This window comes from Pinus tabuliformis, chromosome 1_1, assembly GCF_031772625.1.
Source record: "Pinus tabuliformis cultivar Carrire ecotype Pingquan chromosome 1_1, CPIR1, whole genome shotgun sequence".
Classification (NCBI taxonomy): Eukaryota; Viridiplantae; Streptophyta; class Pinopsida; order Pinales; family Pinaceae; genus Pinus; species Pinus tabuliformis.
In genome coordinates, this window is record NC_142297.1 from 649,572,174 (window position 1) to 649,589,622 (window position 17,449).

At 32.8% G+C, this 17,449-nt stretch overlaps 1 pseudogene; it reads right to left on the reverse strand.

Annotated features, from left to right (window-relative positions):
• Nucleotides 1-534: 534 nt before the first annotated feature.
• LOC149215064 (protein CHROMATIN REMODELING 20 pseudogene) lies at nt 535-17,067 on the reverse strand (annotated as a pseudogene).
• Between the last annotated feature and the right edge of the window lie 382 nt (nt 17,068-17,449).

Here is a 17,449-nt window from a genome sequence, read left to right on the forward strand (position 1 = left end):
TTATTTCTAACACATCCCTGTGTTTATGTTTATATCTATGTTCTGTTGTGTTCTTGGATAAGTCTGAGTCAAGAATGCTTGTTAATTTTTGTCATTAATATAATGCTTTCATTTCATAAATTCCAATAAGTTTTTTTTTTTTTTTTTGTTCTAGAAACAAATAGAGAAATTCCATAATTATAATTCCCATAAAATATAGAACCACTTGAAATATCCTTAACTGGATACGAATACATGCTATCATGAAAAATATAATATAATATTTTTACAGGATGTGGGAACATTTATAAAAAAGCTTTAGAGGGGAACATGAACTACTTGCTATTGCCTCCTTTGACCAAGTGTTCCTAACTAATCTCTTTACCACAATCATCATGTGTAACTTTATTTGGGAGCTTCACTTCACTATGAAACATGGGATTTGCATGACTATTATTATTACATTTCTAATTCATATTGGGACAATGTCATTGTTGTGCCATCTCTATTCCATAGGATGAACCATGTTATTAGATTTCTAGTTTATGCTCTATACTATAATTTTGTCACCACTATTGAAATTTTGGTCATAACAGGATTCCTTTTACTCAAATTTGTCATTGTGGCTTGTCCCAGATTTAAGTCATAATTTCTGGTGTTTTTTTCGGCATGTTGATTTGTTATTTGGAACAACCTAACAATAGATCTTTCCATGGATTACTTGATATTTTTTAATTCCATGAACTTTTAAAATTTTTCCCATGCCATATCTTACTCTTATTTGGAAATTATTTCATCTTGATTCCCCTGGAGAATAGTCTCATGTTCATGATAAGTGGAAATCCAACTTGAGTAATGATCTTTAAGTGACGCATTCATAACAGGAGATAGTTTGGTGACGAACTGAGCATATCAACTGATGTATTTTCATTATAATTAATCGGTGCTTCTAATGTATTCTCTAGATGTGTCTTTCTCTCCGTCAAAATTATTCGCAACATTGTCATTACCGTTAAGATTGAATAGAAGTAAAACTGCTACTTTAGTCATGGAATTGTGAACCTGTTGCTTATCGATAACACCTGTTGCAAGACCATGATCATAACCAAGAAATATCCAAGAAATAAGCATAACCATGAATCTTCTATCCAAATATTCACACAAGAAAAAGAGCATGAAGATCATGTGTTGGATTCCAGGAACCATCAGTAATTATGACCTGATTAGTTGTTGAAAGATTTATACCCAATGATCCATCTCTAGTTGATATTAAAACACAACTAACCTTTTTTATTTGAAGGATTACTAATTTTCTCTACTATATTTTTCCTTTTGGTGACACTAGTGTGTCCACCAATATTGCACCATGTTAAAAAATGAAAAATGTGGAGGAAAGTGATCTTCTCAATATTATAAGAAATTAAATAGATTACATTGGAGACAACAATAATTAATTATTGAATTGGACCTCAAGTGTAACTCAACCGAACTCGACTAAATTAAAATTGACTATGACATCCAGATTGAGCTTTATGATGCCTAGTAGGTGGTTGGAATTAGTTTCTCCAACACTCCCCCTAATTACAACCACAAAAAAATATAAATTAAGATACCTGATGGTTTAAGTCTCAACCAGGCTTACAATTGACATCAGATGGATTTCCCTTTTTCTTTTTCCAAATACTATATCCTCTAAATTGTTTTAACCTTTTTTTGTTGTAGGCTTCAAAATTCAAATTCTTCATTTTCTCGTGCAAATATTCCATTGTTCTAGGCTATTTAAGCATGTCCTCAATTTCATCCAAAATTGACTTGTATGGGGACTGCTACCACATGTCATTTTCTGTACTGTGCTTTCGATATTAAATATTCTTCTCATCAATTTTCTGCAACATAAGAAGAGAATAGAATTGTGTCTCTTCAAAACTCCAAAATATGGAAATTTCATTATTGTTTTCATTATCCATGCTATCTTCAACATTCATTTCTACAACATTTATGCATACTTTACCAAAACATGGTATTACAAGCCATGCTTCAAGGAATGTTAATTCTTATTCCAATTTTGTTGCTCCATCCTGATTGGTGACTTATGGACATTCAAAATCAAGGTTAAGTTTACAAATATTTGTAGAACCAGATTGATTTTGTTCTTTCTGCTTTGTAATGATAGCTTTCTATTGTTGTACTTCCTTCTTTTCCTTTTCTAATTCCGCTTCTTTACTAAACTATGTTGCTGCAAACAACTTGTCTTCCACTTGGTTTTCAGACTCAAGTGGGCTTCTCTCACCAAATAACATCATGTCAATATGATTTTTTTGTTGCATCATCTTCAACCACACCTCCAGCTAATTGTTCTTCATCAAAACTAGCATTAGTGATTTTAATTATTGAATTTATCATACCAATGGATACTCCAATGACATTTTCATTGTCATGAGAAAGATCTGTCACTGGAATCACTTTATTTTCATCCACCTGTGTCTATGCATAGTGAGATTTAGGAACATCTATGTGCTCTTTTTCAACTTCTTTAGCAAATTCTTCACAATAATCACCAACTTGTGTCTGATCATAGTGCCATTCACAAGAATTTATGTGATATTTCTCTGCTTCTAGTAACAAACCATCATCAATGTCATCCACTTTCAAGTGGAATTTACCAAACTCTTCATACTCAACTTATACACCAAAACTCATCTCAAGGATATCCTAGGCTTTCTTGGTTGTCTTTACATCTGCAATGAGGGGAGGAATGTTGTTATCTACACATTCTTTTATGCATTTCAATATGAAGGAATTCTTTTACCTTTTGTCTTCCAACCTTTCAAATAGACTTAAAACAAATCTTGTTGTTGCTTCAACTTTCTCATCCTCTTCGTTTTTTCCATAGCTACCTAGCCTATGCTTCACATATAGGTTGAACACACTTGATAATGATTTCCACTTTAAAAAAAAAAAAATATTGTTTCTCTTATGAATCATTGCAACTTACCCCTCTAGATTTGAATTAAAAGTCATAACTAACTCTCAAATTTATTTTCAAATTTCAATTGAACCCAAATTTTTGTTCAGGGTTCAAATTATGACAAAGGAGGGTGAATAAGATGATTGGAAATTTTTTCTTAAATAAAGAATATGCTCATGGATATCCACATGCTTATGGATATGAACATAATCGAGCCATTCAAGTATGACACTTCAAATTACTTTCCCCCCTTTTCAAAAACACATGCCATTAAAATGGAATTTCACACCAGTGACATGAAGTTGACTTTTATCATAAGCTCATTTCATAAGAACCAATGCACATTACATAACTACATTTCATAAAATTTTTACCTCACAATATCTCATAAGGAAAGAGGGCTACAATTTACCTTCGCGGCCTTCCAAACATTTGAACGATCTCTGGCTCGCTCTCTTCGCTTGAGATTTGGAGGGGAAAAATGTTCACACACGGTTCAAATTTCATGCTGGATTTTAACTTTGAAAAATTCTCACTTTTTGTTCTTTAACTAGGAGAAATTATGGCTAACCCACTTGTGGACATTGTTATGTTTCTCCATGGGAATTAAAGAAGAAACAAAAACTTACATAAACTTTATTTGGACGTTATAACGTTGTTGCTTAGTAGAAGTCAATGAAAACTTCTAACTACTTCTTTCCATTTAATGAATTTTTAGCAGTGGTCTTTCTTGCAACAGGAATGATGACTTTTTAAAATAGAAGAGGCTTCTCATGCTCTTTTCTCTTCTAGCATGAATGGGATGCGATCTGGTTACAAATCTCAAGGTTACTTTTCTTTAAATTTTGTTAGGAATTGCCAGTTTTCTCATGCATTCTCCACTATTTTTTCAAAGAATCTTATAAAGGCTCACCCCCTTCTCTCGACTATTCTTAAAGTGTCTTATGGAGACCCAAGTCTGATACCATGTTATCAATAGTTAAATAGATTACTTAGAAAACAATAATAATTAATGACTAAACTAGAACTCAAGTGTAACTCAGTCCAACTAGTCTAAATTAGTCTAAATTCAAATTGACTATAACAACTTGACACCTTGATTGACTTTTATGACCCCTAGAAAGTGGTTGGAATTAATTTCTCCAACATACCATTCTTTACCTTGCCTGTAGTATTGATCTTTCTTTCCAACCCAAGGTAATTTTGTGAGGAATGACTCAATAAGATCTAATGTACTTAGCCTTTGGCTGAAAACCAATGCCTTATCATCTTGCTTAAAGTTTAGGGCCCAAAGATCTAGCAACAATACCAGCTTACCACTATAATCATTTTTTTCAAAAGATTTATCTCGAACAATGTTCTCCCATCACTTATGAGATTGCAGGGGCACCTCTTCCAAATCATTATCTTTGTATTTTATTTTTCAATCCACTCTACCTTTGATCTTATCTCCATTTAAGAAGTCATGATTAACAGAGAACATAGTTGAAACTCAAAACTTGTTCCTTTCATCACTAAACATTGCAATTTATAGACATATTTAGCTAGAGGTGAGAAATAACTGCACCAAATGATATTTATTATCTACTGATTACGCTGATTGCTGAACAATGATCGGTGTTTTCTGAACATTGAGCGGTGTCATTCGTGATTAATACCTAACACCTCCCCTTAATCAAGACCTACATGTTAACTTGTGTGTTGGTCTAAGTCTCAACTAAGCTTACAACATAATTTGGATTTTCTACAACGCATAACTTACTTCTACACATTTCAAATTTAGCCTTTCCAAGAGGCTTGGTGAATATGTCAGCCACATTTTCCTTTGTATTACAACATGATAAGTCAATTTCTTTTGATTTCACTTTTTCTCCTACAAAATTATGTTGTGTGTCAATGTGTTTTGTCCTTGCATGATATATAGGATTGTTTGCCAATTTGAGTGCTTCGATTGTCACATACGATTATTGTAGGTGCTTGTTGTGTTTCTTCAACATCTTCAAGTATCGTTCTAAGCCATATTGCTTCATAGGTAGCATTGCATAATACTTTATACTCAGCTTCAGTGAATGACAAGGAAACAATTGGATATTTCTTATTGCTCCATGATATTGGTCCTGAACTGATATTGAAGTAGTAAGATTCCTATAATCAAGATTTCTAGCCTAGTCAGAATCAGAATAACCTAACAACTCAACATCAAATTGATCAGTATACATAATACCAAAATTAAGTGTTCCTTTTAGATATCGAAGGACTTTCTTTGCTGCTTTCTAGTGGCTTTCACAAGGCTTAGCCATGAACCGACAAAGTATGCTGACATAATATGATATCTTTGGCCTAGTAGTGATGAGATTGTTCATACTTCCCATTAGTTGAAGAGACAAGGTTCCATTCACCTCTTTGGTTCCATCATTACTACACAATTTGACATTTTTTTCTAAAGGAGTAGATATTTCCTTACATTCAATCAAATTGAACCTTTCAAGGATTTCCCTTGTATATTTTCTTTGTGTGATTAATGTCTTACCACATTCCCTCCAAACTTCAAGACCTAAACAATAATGCAATTCACCAAGATCCTTCATCTCAAATACATGTGACAACTAAATTTTAATGTCTTCAATAAACTTGCATGCATTTACTATTATGATAAGATCATCAACATATATAGGTATCAAAGCAACATTCCCACCTTCATCTTCCTTGATGTACAAGTTAGGATCATTTTTGCTTCTCATAAAACCTTTCTTATAAAAGAAAGAATCAATTTTCACATACCAAGATCTTGGTGCTTGTCTCAAAACATATAAAGCTTTCTTTAACTTGCAAGCCAGATGCTCTTGTCCATGTTTTACAAACCCTTCAGGCTAAACCAAATAAACTTCTTCTTTTAACTCACCATTCAAAAATGCAAATTTGACATCTAACTAATGCATTTTCCAATTATATTTTGTCGCTAACGCAATCATGATTCTAATTGTGTTCAATTTAGCTACAAGTGCAAAAGTATCTTCATAATCAATTCCCTCCTTTTTTGAATATCCTTTTGCAACCAATCTAGCTTTATGCTTATCAATACTTCCATCAACATCAAACTTGGATTTATACAGCCATTTGCATCTTATGGGAGCTTTTTTTTTATGAAATTATGTTAATTCTCATGTGTGATTCTTCATTATAGAGTCATATTCTTCATTCATTGCATCTCTCCATCCTTCATATTCTTTAGCTTCCTCATAGCTTGCAGGTTATACAAAATTCATAACAAGAGACATTAATGCATAATATTTATGCCTTATAGGTACCTAACTTTGACATGATGACCTTCTTGGATTTTTACTTCTTTCATGTTTCTTTCTACTTTGTGGAGTCTCCTCTCCTCTTCTTGGAGTGTCATGACTGCTTGATACACCTTTCTCTTGAACTTGTACCCATTCTTGTGCTTGTTCTTGTTCTTGTTCAACACTTGTATCTAATTTGGCATAATCATGAGTATCATGCCATACACGAGTATCATTCTTTTTATCACCTTCATTTTCATTCTTATGAAACACCACATCCCTACTTGCAATCAATCTATGAGTACTGGGGTCAAACAACTTGTATGCTTTATGATAATCACAATAACCAATAAATATGCACTTAATTGACTTTGCATCAAGTTTTCTTCTTTCATCTTTTGGAATATGAGAAAATGCCTTGCAACCAAAAACTCTTAAATGACTCACTTGTAGTTTGTACCCATAAAATGCTTCAAAAGGTGTTTTAAGCTCTAAACTTTTGGTTGGACTCGTATTTTAAATAAACAACAGTATTAATAGATTCAACCCAGAAACCATTAGAAATTTTTTTACCTTGAAGCATACTACGTGCAGATTCAATTAGTGTTATGTTTTTTGTGTCAACAACTCCATTTTGCTGAGGTGTATGTGGTATTGTAAATTATTGTAGAATCCCATTGCTTTTACAATATTGATTAAATTCTCTTCATTTATATTCTCCCCCATGATCAGATCAGAAAATTTCATTGCAATTGCCAGTTTGTTTTTCCACCATACTCTTAAATTCTTTAAAGTACTAAAAAACATTACTCTTCATTCTTATGAAATAAACCCATGTAGATCTAGATCGATCATCCAAAAAAATAAGAAAATACCATGCTCCAACAATAGATCTAGTTTTCATAGATATACATACATCATTATGAATTAATTCAAGTATTTCCCTTTGCCTTTTTTCTTTATGTATGGGAAATTCCTCCCTATGTTGCTTGCCAATTACACATGCTTCACGTTCAACATGATCATTCTTCAAGCGAGGAAGACCTTCAACCATTATGTTCCTTTGAAGTAGCATTAAATCATTGTGATTTACATGTTCATACCTTTGATGCCATAACTCTACTGTTGATATTGTTGTATATGCCAACATTGAATGACTTTTCCTGGTCACATCCAACTTATACAAGCCTCCAACTCTCGTACTTGTGGCAATAACCTTGTAGTGATCTTGAATGTCTTTCACTACACACTATGACTTAACAAATTCCACCTTCAAATCTTGGTCAGCAGTAATAGAAGCAGAAATTAAACTCTTTTTTATACCAAGAACATACATCACATTATGGATCTCTCTCTTGTCCATTAGGCAAATTCACACCTATTACTCCATAACCTTGAACTTTAAGTGATCTATTATCTCCTAGATAAACATATGTTCCATCAATGTTTTCATAATATTCATCAAACCACTCCTTATTACAAGACATATGGAGTGATGCACCAGAATCAATGAACCAATCATTCATATCATCATTTTCCACAGAGAATGCAACACCAGAAATAAACAATTGAAGGTATTTAAATCCATCACTGAATGAGGTGTCTTTGTCCACAAAATTTCCATTATGCCTTCTGTTACTTTGCATAGAATCATTATATTTCCTTTTATAGCAATCTTTAGAATGATGCTGGGGTTTGCCACAATAATAAAAATCGTCATTTCTCTTATCATTCATTGGAAACTTAGACCGTGTCATACCTTTCTGTTTTTCTTGAAACTTTCCTCCTTTGTTCCTGTCCCATGGCTTTCCTCTGTATGGATGTTTGCCCTTGGCTACCAACACCAAATCTGAGCTACTAGAGCTCAAGTTAAAGCTCTTCATCCTCTAGTCCTCTTGTAGAAAAATTCCTGTCAATTCATCAAATGTAGGGGGGCTTCTATCTAGCTCAAAGACTTGAAACAAAAATTTGATAATCTTGCACTAAGCCATTTAATGTAATGGTGACTAAGTTAGTACTAGACACCTTTTCACCAATATCAACTAACTTATCACTTAAGTCTTTGACATGAGATATGAAATTGCTTATATTTTTATTTGCTTCCATTTTTAGAGATAAAAGCTTAGCCTTCAAAAACAAGATCCTGTTTGTATTTGTTGTTTCATACAAACCCTTCAACATATCCCATGTTTCCTTTGATATCTTGCAATCTATGATATGAGGGATAATGTTGTCCTTTAAGGACATAAGCAATAACATCTTTGCTTTCCTATCTCATTTTTCCCAATCTAGAATAGAAGTTACAATAGTGAGTTTTGGCCCATCTCCACTCACAATGGACCACAAATTATAACCTTCTAAAATAGTGAACAACTTGAATTTCTAATTAACATAATTTTCTCCATTAAGTTTGGTGGATTCATTCAAATAAGTATGAAACAAAAATTTTTGTATGATTGAAAAAAACTTTCCCAAATCAACAAAATGCCACAAAATCTAAATCCAAATGCACCCAAATTCACCACATGGAAAGTGATCTCAAAAAATCTTCATAAAATTTCATAAATTTTTCACATAAAAAAAATAAAATCTCCTTATATTAAACTTCACTTAAAAAAAACTCCTTTTTATTTTTAATAATCATTGTTGATATTATAATGAGCTATAAAGAATATGTGACTCTTAGCTATAAATAACATTTTTCAATATTAATGTCAAATAACTTAATTTCATGAACTTTATATTAAATAATTAAATGGAAAAAGATTATTATTTTTTCATTTTTGAATGTATGGAATATGTAAAAAATAAATAAGCAAAGTTAGCTATAATAAAATATTTCAATGTTAAAAAAAAAAAGAATAATAGAAAGTTAATAAAAATGTGTGAGAGGTTTTTTGGCGTAATCACATGATATTTCATCTAGCTGTAAGTCAATACAGTCGTTACCTCGTCTAGAATTTAGTGATTGGATGCTCTGCTCTGGCTATTTAACATGCATATCTAGATCTGATTCTTCAACTTGTCTTGATGATGAACCACATTACTTGGTTCGAAACACATCGACAAATGAAATATCATGTGATTTAGGTCGAAAAATCTCTCATAAACTTTATATGGATCACAAAAGCCTCAATTCAACAAAAATATGTCTATTTTACTTAACTTTTAATATAAACTTAATATGTTTTATTTAAAATATATTAATAATAATAATAAAATTTTATGTACTTAATAAATAAAATATTTCAATGCAATGCAAAATTAAATAATAGTGATGTGTTTAAAAATATATATTAATATATTTTAATATGAACACTATAATTCATAAATAAAATATTTCAATAACAATTATGTATTATTTAAATATATATATATATATATATATATATATATATATATATATATATATATATATATATATATAAGTAAGAGATATTTAAAATACTTTTACTATTTTACTATGTATGTAATAATATATATATATATATATATATATATATCGAAAAATCTTTAGTAAACTTGATATGGATCACAAAAGCCTCAATTCAACCAAATTCAAGTCTGTTTCACATGAAATACCAACTTTATTATGAAATTTATCATCAGTCGCCCTATTAGTTAGTGTGGCCTTCACTGAACACTAGTTTTGTGGTCCAACAATTTTGAGTGTTTCAGTAGTAGCAGATTTGTCTCCTTATTTGTTAGATTTATGTCTTTCGGATCTATGATTTTCCTTTGCCAAATTCACATCTGTTTCACATGAAATCCCAACTTTAGCGTGTCAGACCTGATGAGTAACGAATTTTCCATCTCCTCTTTGCTTAACCCGTCACTTCGATGATATGTCAATTTTCATCGTTCCTTGCCTTTGTAGGAATGTCTTCGTTGTGGTAACAATGAATCCATTTTTCGTTTGATGGGTAAATTCGTGCACATCGTTAACATTGCATGGTATTTCCTGTTTGCGAAGGTAAGGGTTATCTGTTTTTCGTTTGATGGGTAAACTAGTGTGCATCGTTATCATTGTGCATTAATTCCTGTCTGCCAAGGGAATGGTTAACCCTAGGGGAGTTTTTCCATGTGTCTCTTATTTTGTGATCTTTCTTTCACTTTTGTTAGGCATTGCCAGTTTTCTCATGCACTCTCCGCTATTTTTTCAAAGAATCTTATGCAGTCTCACCCCCTTCTCTCGACTATTCTTAAAGTGTCTTATGGAGACCGAAGTCTAATACCATGTTATCAATAGTTAAATAGATTACTTAGAAAACAATAATAATTAATGACTAAACTAGAACTCAAGTGTAACTCAATCCAACTAGTCTAAATTAGTCTAAATTCAAAAAAAATTGACTATAACACCTTGACACCTTGATTTACTTTTATGACCCATAGAAAGTGGTTGGAATTAATTTCTCCAACATACCATTCTTTACCTTGCCTGTAGTATTGATCTTTCTTTCCAACCCAAGGTAATTTTGTGAGGAATGACTCAATAAGATCTAATGTACTTAGCCTTTGGCTGAAAACCAATGCCCTATCATCTTGCTTAAAGTTTAGGGCCGAGAGATCTAGCAACAATACCATATTACCACTATAATCATTTTTTTCAAAAGATTTATCTCGAATAATGTTCTCCCATCACTTATGAGCTTGCAGGGGCACCTCTTCCAAATCATTATCTTTGTATTTTATTTTTCAATCCACTCTACCTTTCATCTTATCTCCATTAAAGAAGTCACGCTTAACAGAGAACATAGTTGAAACTCAAAACTTGTTCCTTTCATCACTAAACATTGCAATTTATAGACATATTTAGCTAGAGATGAGCAATAACTTCACCGAATGATATTTATTATCTACTGATTACACTAATTACTGAACAATGATCGGTGTCGTCTTAACAGTGAGCGGTGTCATTCGTGATTAATACCTGACACCTCCCCTTAATCAAGACCTACATGTTAACTTGTGTGTTGGTCTAAGTCTCAGCTATGCTTACAACATAATTTGGATTTTCTACAACACATAACTTACTTCTACACATTTCAAATTTAGCCTTTCCAAGAGGCTTGGTGAATATGTCAGCCACATTTTCATTTGTATTACAACATGATAAGTCAATTTCTTTTGATTGCACTTTTTCTCCTACCAAATGATGTTGTGTGTCAATGTGTTTTGTCCTTGCATGATATATAGGATTGTTTGCCAATTTGATAGTGCTTTGATTTTCACATACGATCACTGTAGGTGCTTGTTGTGTTTCTCCAACATCTTCAAGTATCCTTCTAAGCCATATTGCTTCATAGGTAGCATTGCATAATACTTTATACTCAGCTTCAGTGAATGACAAGCAAACAGTTGGATATTTCTTATTGCTCGATGATATTGGTCCTGAACTGATATTGAACAAGTACCGAGTAGTAGGATTCCTATCATCAAGATTTCTAGCCTAGTCAGAATCAGAATAACCTAACAACTCAACATCAAGTTCATCAATATACATAATACCAAAATTAAGTGTTCCTTTTAGATATCGAAGGACTTTCTTTGCTGCTTTCTAGTGGCTTTCACAAGGCTTAGCCATGAACTGACTAAGTATGCTGACATAATATGATATATTTGGCCTAGTAGTGGTGAGATAGTTCAGACTTCCCACCAATTGATGATACAAGGTTCCATTCACCTCTTTGGTTCCATCATTACTGCACAATTTGAGATTCTATTCTAAAGGAGTAGATATTTCCTTACATTCAATCAAATTGAACCTTTCAAGGATTTCCCTTGTATATTTTCTTTGTGTGATTAATGTCTTACTAGATTCCCTCCAAACTTCAAGACCTAAACAATAATGCAATTGACCAAGATCATTCATCTCAAATACATGTGACAACTAAATTTTAATGTCTTCAATAAACTTGCATGCATTTCCTGTTATGATAAGATCATCAACATATACAGATATTAAAGCAACATTCCCACCTTCATCTTCCTTGATGTACAAGTTAGGATCATTTTTGCTTCTCATAAAACCTTTCTTATAAAAGAAAGAATCAATTTTCACATACCAAGATCTTGGTGCTTGTTTCAAAACATATAAAGCTTTCTTTAACTTGCAAGCCAGATGCTCCTGCCCATGTTTTACAAACCCTTCAGGCTGAACCAAATAAACTTCTTCTTTTAACTCACCATTCAAAAATGCAGATTTGACATCTAAATAATGCATTTTCCAATTATATTTTGTCTCTAATGCAATCATGATTCTAATTGTGTTCAAATTAGCTGCAAGTGCAAAAGTATCTTCATAATCAATTCCCTCCTTTTGTGAAGAGCCTTTTGCAACCAATCTAGCTGTATGTTTATCAATACTTCCATCAACATTAAACTTGGATTTATACAGCCATTTGCATCGTATGGGAGCTTTGTTTTTACGGAATTATGTTAATTGCCATGTGTGATTCTTCATTATAGAGTCATATTCTTCATTCATTGCATCTCTCCATTCTTCATATTCTTTAGCTTCCTCATAGCTTGCAGGTTATACAAAATTCATAACAAGAGACATTAATGCATAATATTTATACCTTATAGGTACCCGACTTTGACATGATGACCTTCTTGGATTTTTACTTCTTTCATGCTTCTTTCTACTTTACGGAGTCTCCTCTCCTCTTCTTGGAGTGTCATGATTGCTTGATACACCTTTCTCTTGAACTTGTACCTATTCTTGTGCTTGTTCTTGTTCTTGTTCAACACTTATATCTAATTTGACATAATCATGAGTATCATGCCATACACGAGTATCATTCTTTTTATCACCTTCATTTTCATTCTTATGAAACACCACATCCCTACTTGCAAGCAATCTATGAGTACTCGGGTCAAACAACTTGTATGCTTTCTGATAATCACAATAACCAATAAATATGCACTTAATTGACTTTGCATCAAGTTTTCTTCTTTTATCTTTTGGAATATGAGCAAATTCCTTGCAACCAAAAACTCTTAAATGACTCACTTGTGGTTTGTACCCATAAAATGCTTCAAAAGGTGTTTTAAGCTCTAAACTTTTGGTTGGACTCCTATTTTAAATAAACAACAGTATCAATAGATTCAGCCCAAAAACCATTAGAAATATTTTTACCTTGAAGCATACTACGTGCAAATTCAACTAGTGTTCTATTTTTTGTCTCAACAACTCCATTTTGCTGAAGTGTATGTGGTATTGTAAATTATTGTAGAATCCCATTGCTTTTACAATATTGATTAAATTCTCTTGATTTATGTTCTCCCCCCTGATCAGATCACACAATTTCATTGCAATTGCCATTTTGTTTTTCCACCATACTCTTAAACTCTTTAAAGTACTAAAAAACATTACTCTTCATTCCTATGAAATAAACCCATGTAGATCTAGATCTATCATCCAAAAAAATAAGAAAATACCATGCTCCAACAATAGATCTAGTTTTCATAGATCTACATACATCAGTATAAATTAATTCAAGTATCTTCCTTTGCCTTTTTTCTTTATGTATAGGAAATTCCTCCCTATGTTGCTTGCCAATTACACATGATTCACGTTCAACATGATCATTCTTCAAGCGAGGAAGACCTTCAACCATTATGTTCCTTTGAAGTAGCATTAAATCATTGTGATTTAGATGTCCATACCTTTGATGCCATAACTCTACTGTTGATATTGTTGTAGATGCCAATATTGAATGAAATTTCCTGGTCACATCCAACTTATACAAGCCTCCAACTCCGGTACTTGTGGCAATAACCTTGTAGTGATCTTGAATGTCTTTCACTACACACTATGACTTAACAAATTCCACCTTAAATCTTGGTGAGCAGTAATAGAAACAGAAATTAAATTCTTTTTGATACCAAGAACATACATCACATTATGGATCTCTCCCTCTTGTCCATTAGGCAAATTCACACCTATTACTCCATAACCTTGAATTTTAAGTGATCTATTATCTCCTATATAAACATATGTTCCATCAATTTTTTCATAAAATTCATCAAACCACTCCTTATTACAAGACATATGGAGTGATGCACCAGAATCAATGAACCAATCATTCATATCATCATTTTCCACAGACAATGCAACACCAGAAATAAACAATTTAAGGTTTTTAAATCCATCACTCATTGAGGTGTCTCTGTCCACAAAATTTCCATTATGCCTTGGGGTTTGCCACAATAATAACAATCATCATTTCTCATATCATTCATTGGAAACTTAGACTATGTCATACCTTTATGTTTTTCTTGAAACTTGCCTCCTTTGTTCCTGTCCCATGGCTTTCCTCTGTATGGATGTTTGCCTTCGGTTACCAACACCAAATCTGAACTACTAGAGCCCAAGTTAAAGTTCTTCATCCTCTCGTCCTCTTGTAGAAAAATTCCTGTCAATTTATCAAATGTAGGGGGCTTCTATCTAGCTCAAAGACTTGAAACAAAAATTTGATAATCTTGCACTAAGCCATTTAATGTAATGGTGACTAAGTGAGTACTAGACACCTTTTCACCAATATCTCCTAACTTATCACTTCAATCTTTGACATGAGATATGAAATTGCTTATATTTTCATTTCCTTCCATTTTTAGAGATAAAAGCTTAGCCTTCAAAAACAAGATCCTGTTTGTATTTGTTGTTTCATACAAACCCTTCAACATATCAGAGGTTTCCTTTGATGTCTTGCAATCTATGATATGAGGGATAATGTTGTCCTTTAAGGACATAAGCAATAACACCTTTGCTTTCCTATCTCGTTTTTCACAATCTAGAATAGAAGTTACAATAGTGGGTTTTGGCCCATCTCCACTCACAATCGACCACAAATTATAACCTTCTAAAATAGTGAACAACTTGAATTTCCAATTAATATAATTTTTTCCATTAAGTTTGGTGGATTCATTCAAATAAATATCAACCAACAAATTTGATATGATGGGAAAAATAACTTTTTCCAATCAACAAAATGCCACAAAATCTAAATCCAAATGCACCCAAATTCACCACATGGAAAGTGATGTCAAAAAATCCTCATAAAATTTCATAAATTTTTCACATAAAAAGAATAAAATCTCTTTATATTAAACTTCACTTCAAGAAAAACACCTTTTTATTTTTAATAATCCTCAAACCACTTATCTTTTTTTTCCTTATGAAAACCTTCTCTCATTAAATCACACAATAGTTTCTCTCCTCTTCGCAATGTCATTTCAAAGCAAGTTATAAAAGCACGTATAACCCTTCTCTCATTACACTTCATAACATCAATCTCAAAAAATGATGTGCTCCATTTTAATCATAAAAGGCATATAAAACAAAGGGCTTTAATTTAAAAGGATGTTACCACAGCAAAGGGCTTTGAAATGCAGGGGCTGAGCCCCAACCAAATAAGATGAAAACCACTGCTCAATTTTACAGCGACTACAACGGACAGCAGCACTATTTCACACTCACCAACTTTTACAGCGACTACAACCGACAGCAACACTATTTCACACTCACCAACTTACAACGGCAGCCTTACTCATCAGCATCTTTCACACAGCAACTCAACTGGCAGCTTATTTCACACAGCAACACGATTTCAAGTTTGAGGAAATTGATTTTCTCTGCACTGATTCACTAATCTTCCCAGGCATCTTTCACAAATTTGCCACAGCCAAGAATCTTCAATCAAAGGAGAACACATGCTTCAACGCTCACAAAACTTGTTCCTTTCACTACTAAACATTACAATTTATAGACACCTTTAGCTACAGATGAGCAATCACTGCACCTAATGATATTTATTATCTACTGACTACAATAACTGCAACGAATGATATTTATTATCTACTGACTAAGCTGAATGCTGAACAGTGATTAATAACTGACAATCTTCATACAAAATGAAATTTTCGTGTTGAGAGTCTCTGCCCTTTTTGGCTATTTGCAGTAACCCTAAATGATTCCAAATCTGGGCTAAATAATGAAGAAGCATTTCCTATGTGCCCCTTTTACACAATCTTTTCGTTCTTCATAAACCCATGTATCTCTAGGAATCCGATGTATAACTGCCACTGTAATGGAGAAAGATGTGTACATATCACATATACACATTTTGGAGGAAGTTCATTTTTCATCAGATTCAAGCACATAGGTTGTACAAAGCCTTTTAGCTTTTCATATATGACATGTGATCTTTGATTCATTATTTTCACATCATCTGCAACTGAATTAGCATTCTGCCCATTTTCTATGGGATTTTGGGAACGGTTTCTGAACTCTGGTTGTTTTCGAAAGAATCCTTATCTTACAAAGTCTACCATACAATAATATTCCATCAAATTATTTTGTAAAGGAGAACCTGTCAATGCAATTCGGCTTTGAGTTTTCACTTGTTTTAATGCTTGTGTTATATCAGCCTTTCTGTTTTTTTATCATGTGTGCCTCAGCACAAATGAATAAATCAGGGCGACTTTGCAAAGCCTTACAAATATCATCTGCCATATCCTTTTCTTTCACATATTTCCTAAAGATAAGTTTCAAAATGCTGCATAGCCTATCAGTAGAATTCCACCTTTTTCCCTCCATTTTGTTAATAACCCTTCTCTCTTTGTGTTCTCCCTGGAAGCATCCTCAAACATAAAAACTGGTAAAGGGTCTAAATCAAAAGGTAGCCATTTGGAAAACTGTCTCGAGTAATGTAGTACATTCACCGGTGTTACGATAACGGCAGTGTTCAAACCTAGATCCAAGGACTGCGTAGTAGTGTATAGAAAAGTAATAACCTGCAACGAATCTGGTGAGGTTTCAAGATACATAAGATAGATGGAGATATTCTGACTTCTGCTTCATCTTTTACCAACATCCAAAGCAGGAATTTTGTCATCTGGAGATGGAGAATAGCTATCAGAAGCCGACTGAGAGTGGCTTGCTATCTCTACAACCTTATTATAGTAGTCATATTCCAGTGAAGCTTAGCAGATTATGGTCACAGCAAAAGCAGCTCCATTGTGAGTTAGTTATAATTTTCTTTTTTCTTCCTCTCACAAAACACTTTTTCACATAAGAGTCACAGTGGATTAGTGAACCTCCTTTCCCACACCAATAGAAAAAATAGTCTGAAACATCAAGATCTTTGTCAAACGACGCGCTCCTAGAACAATATTTGCACTCTTCACATATTATAAATCCAAACGAACC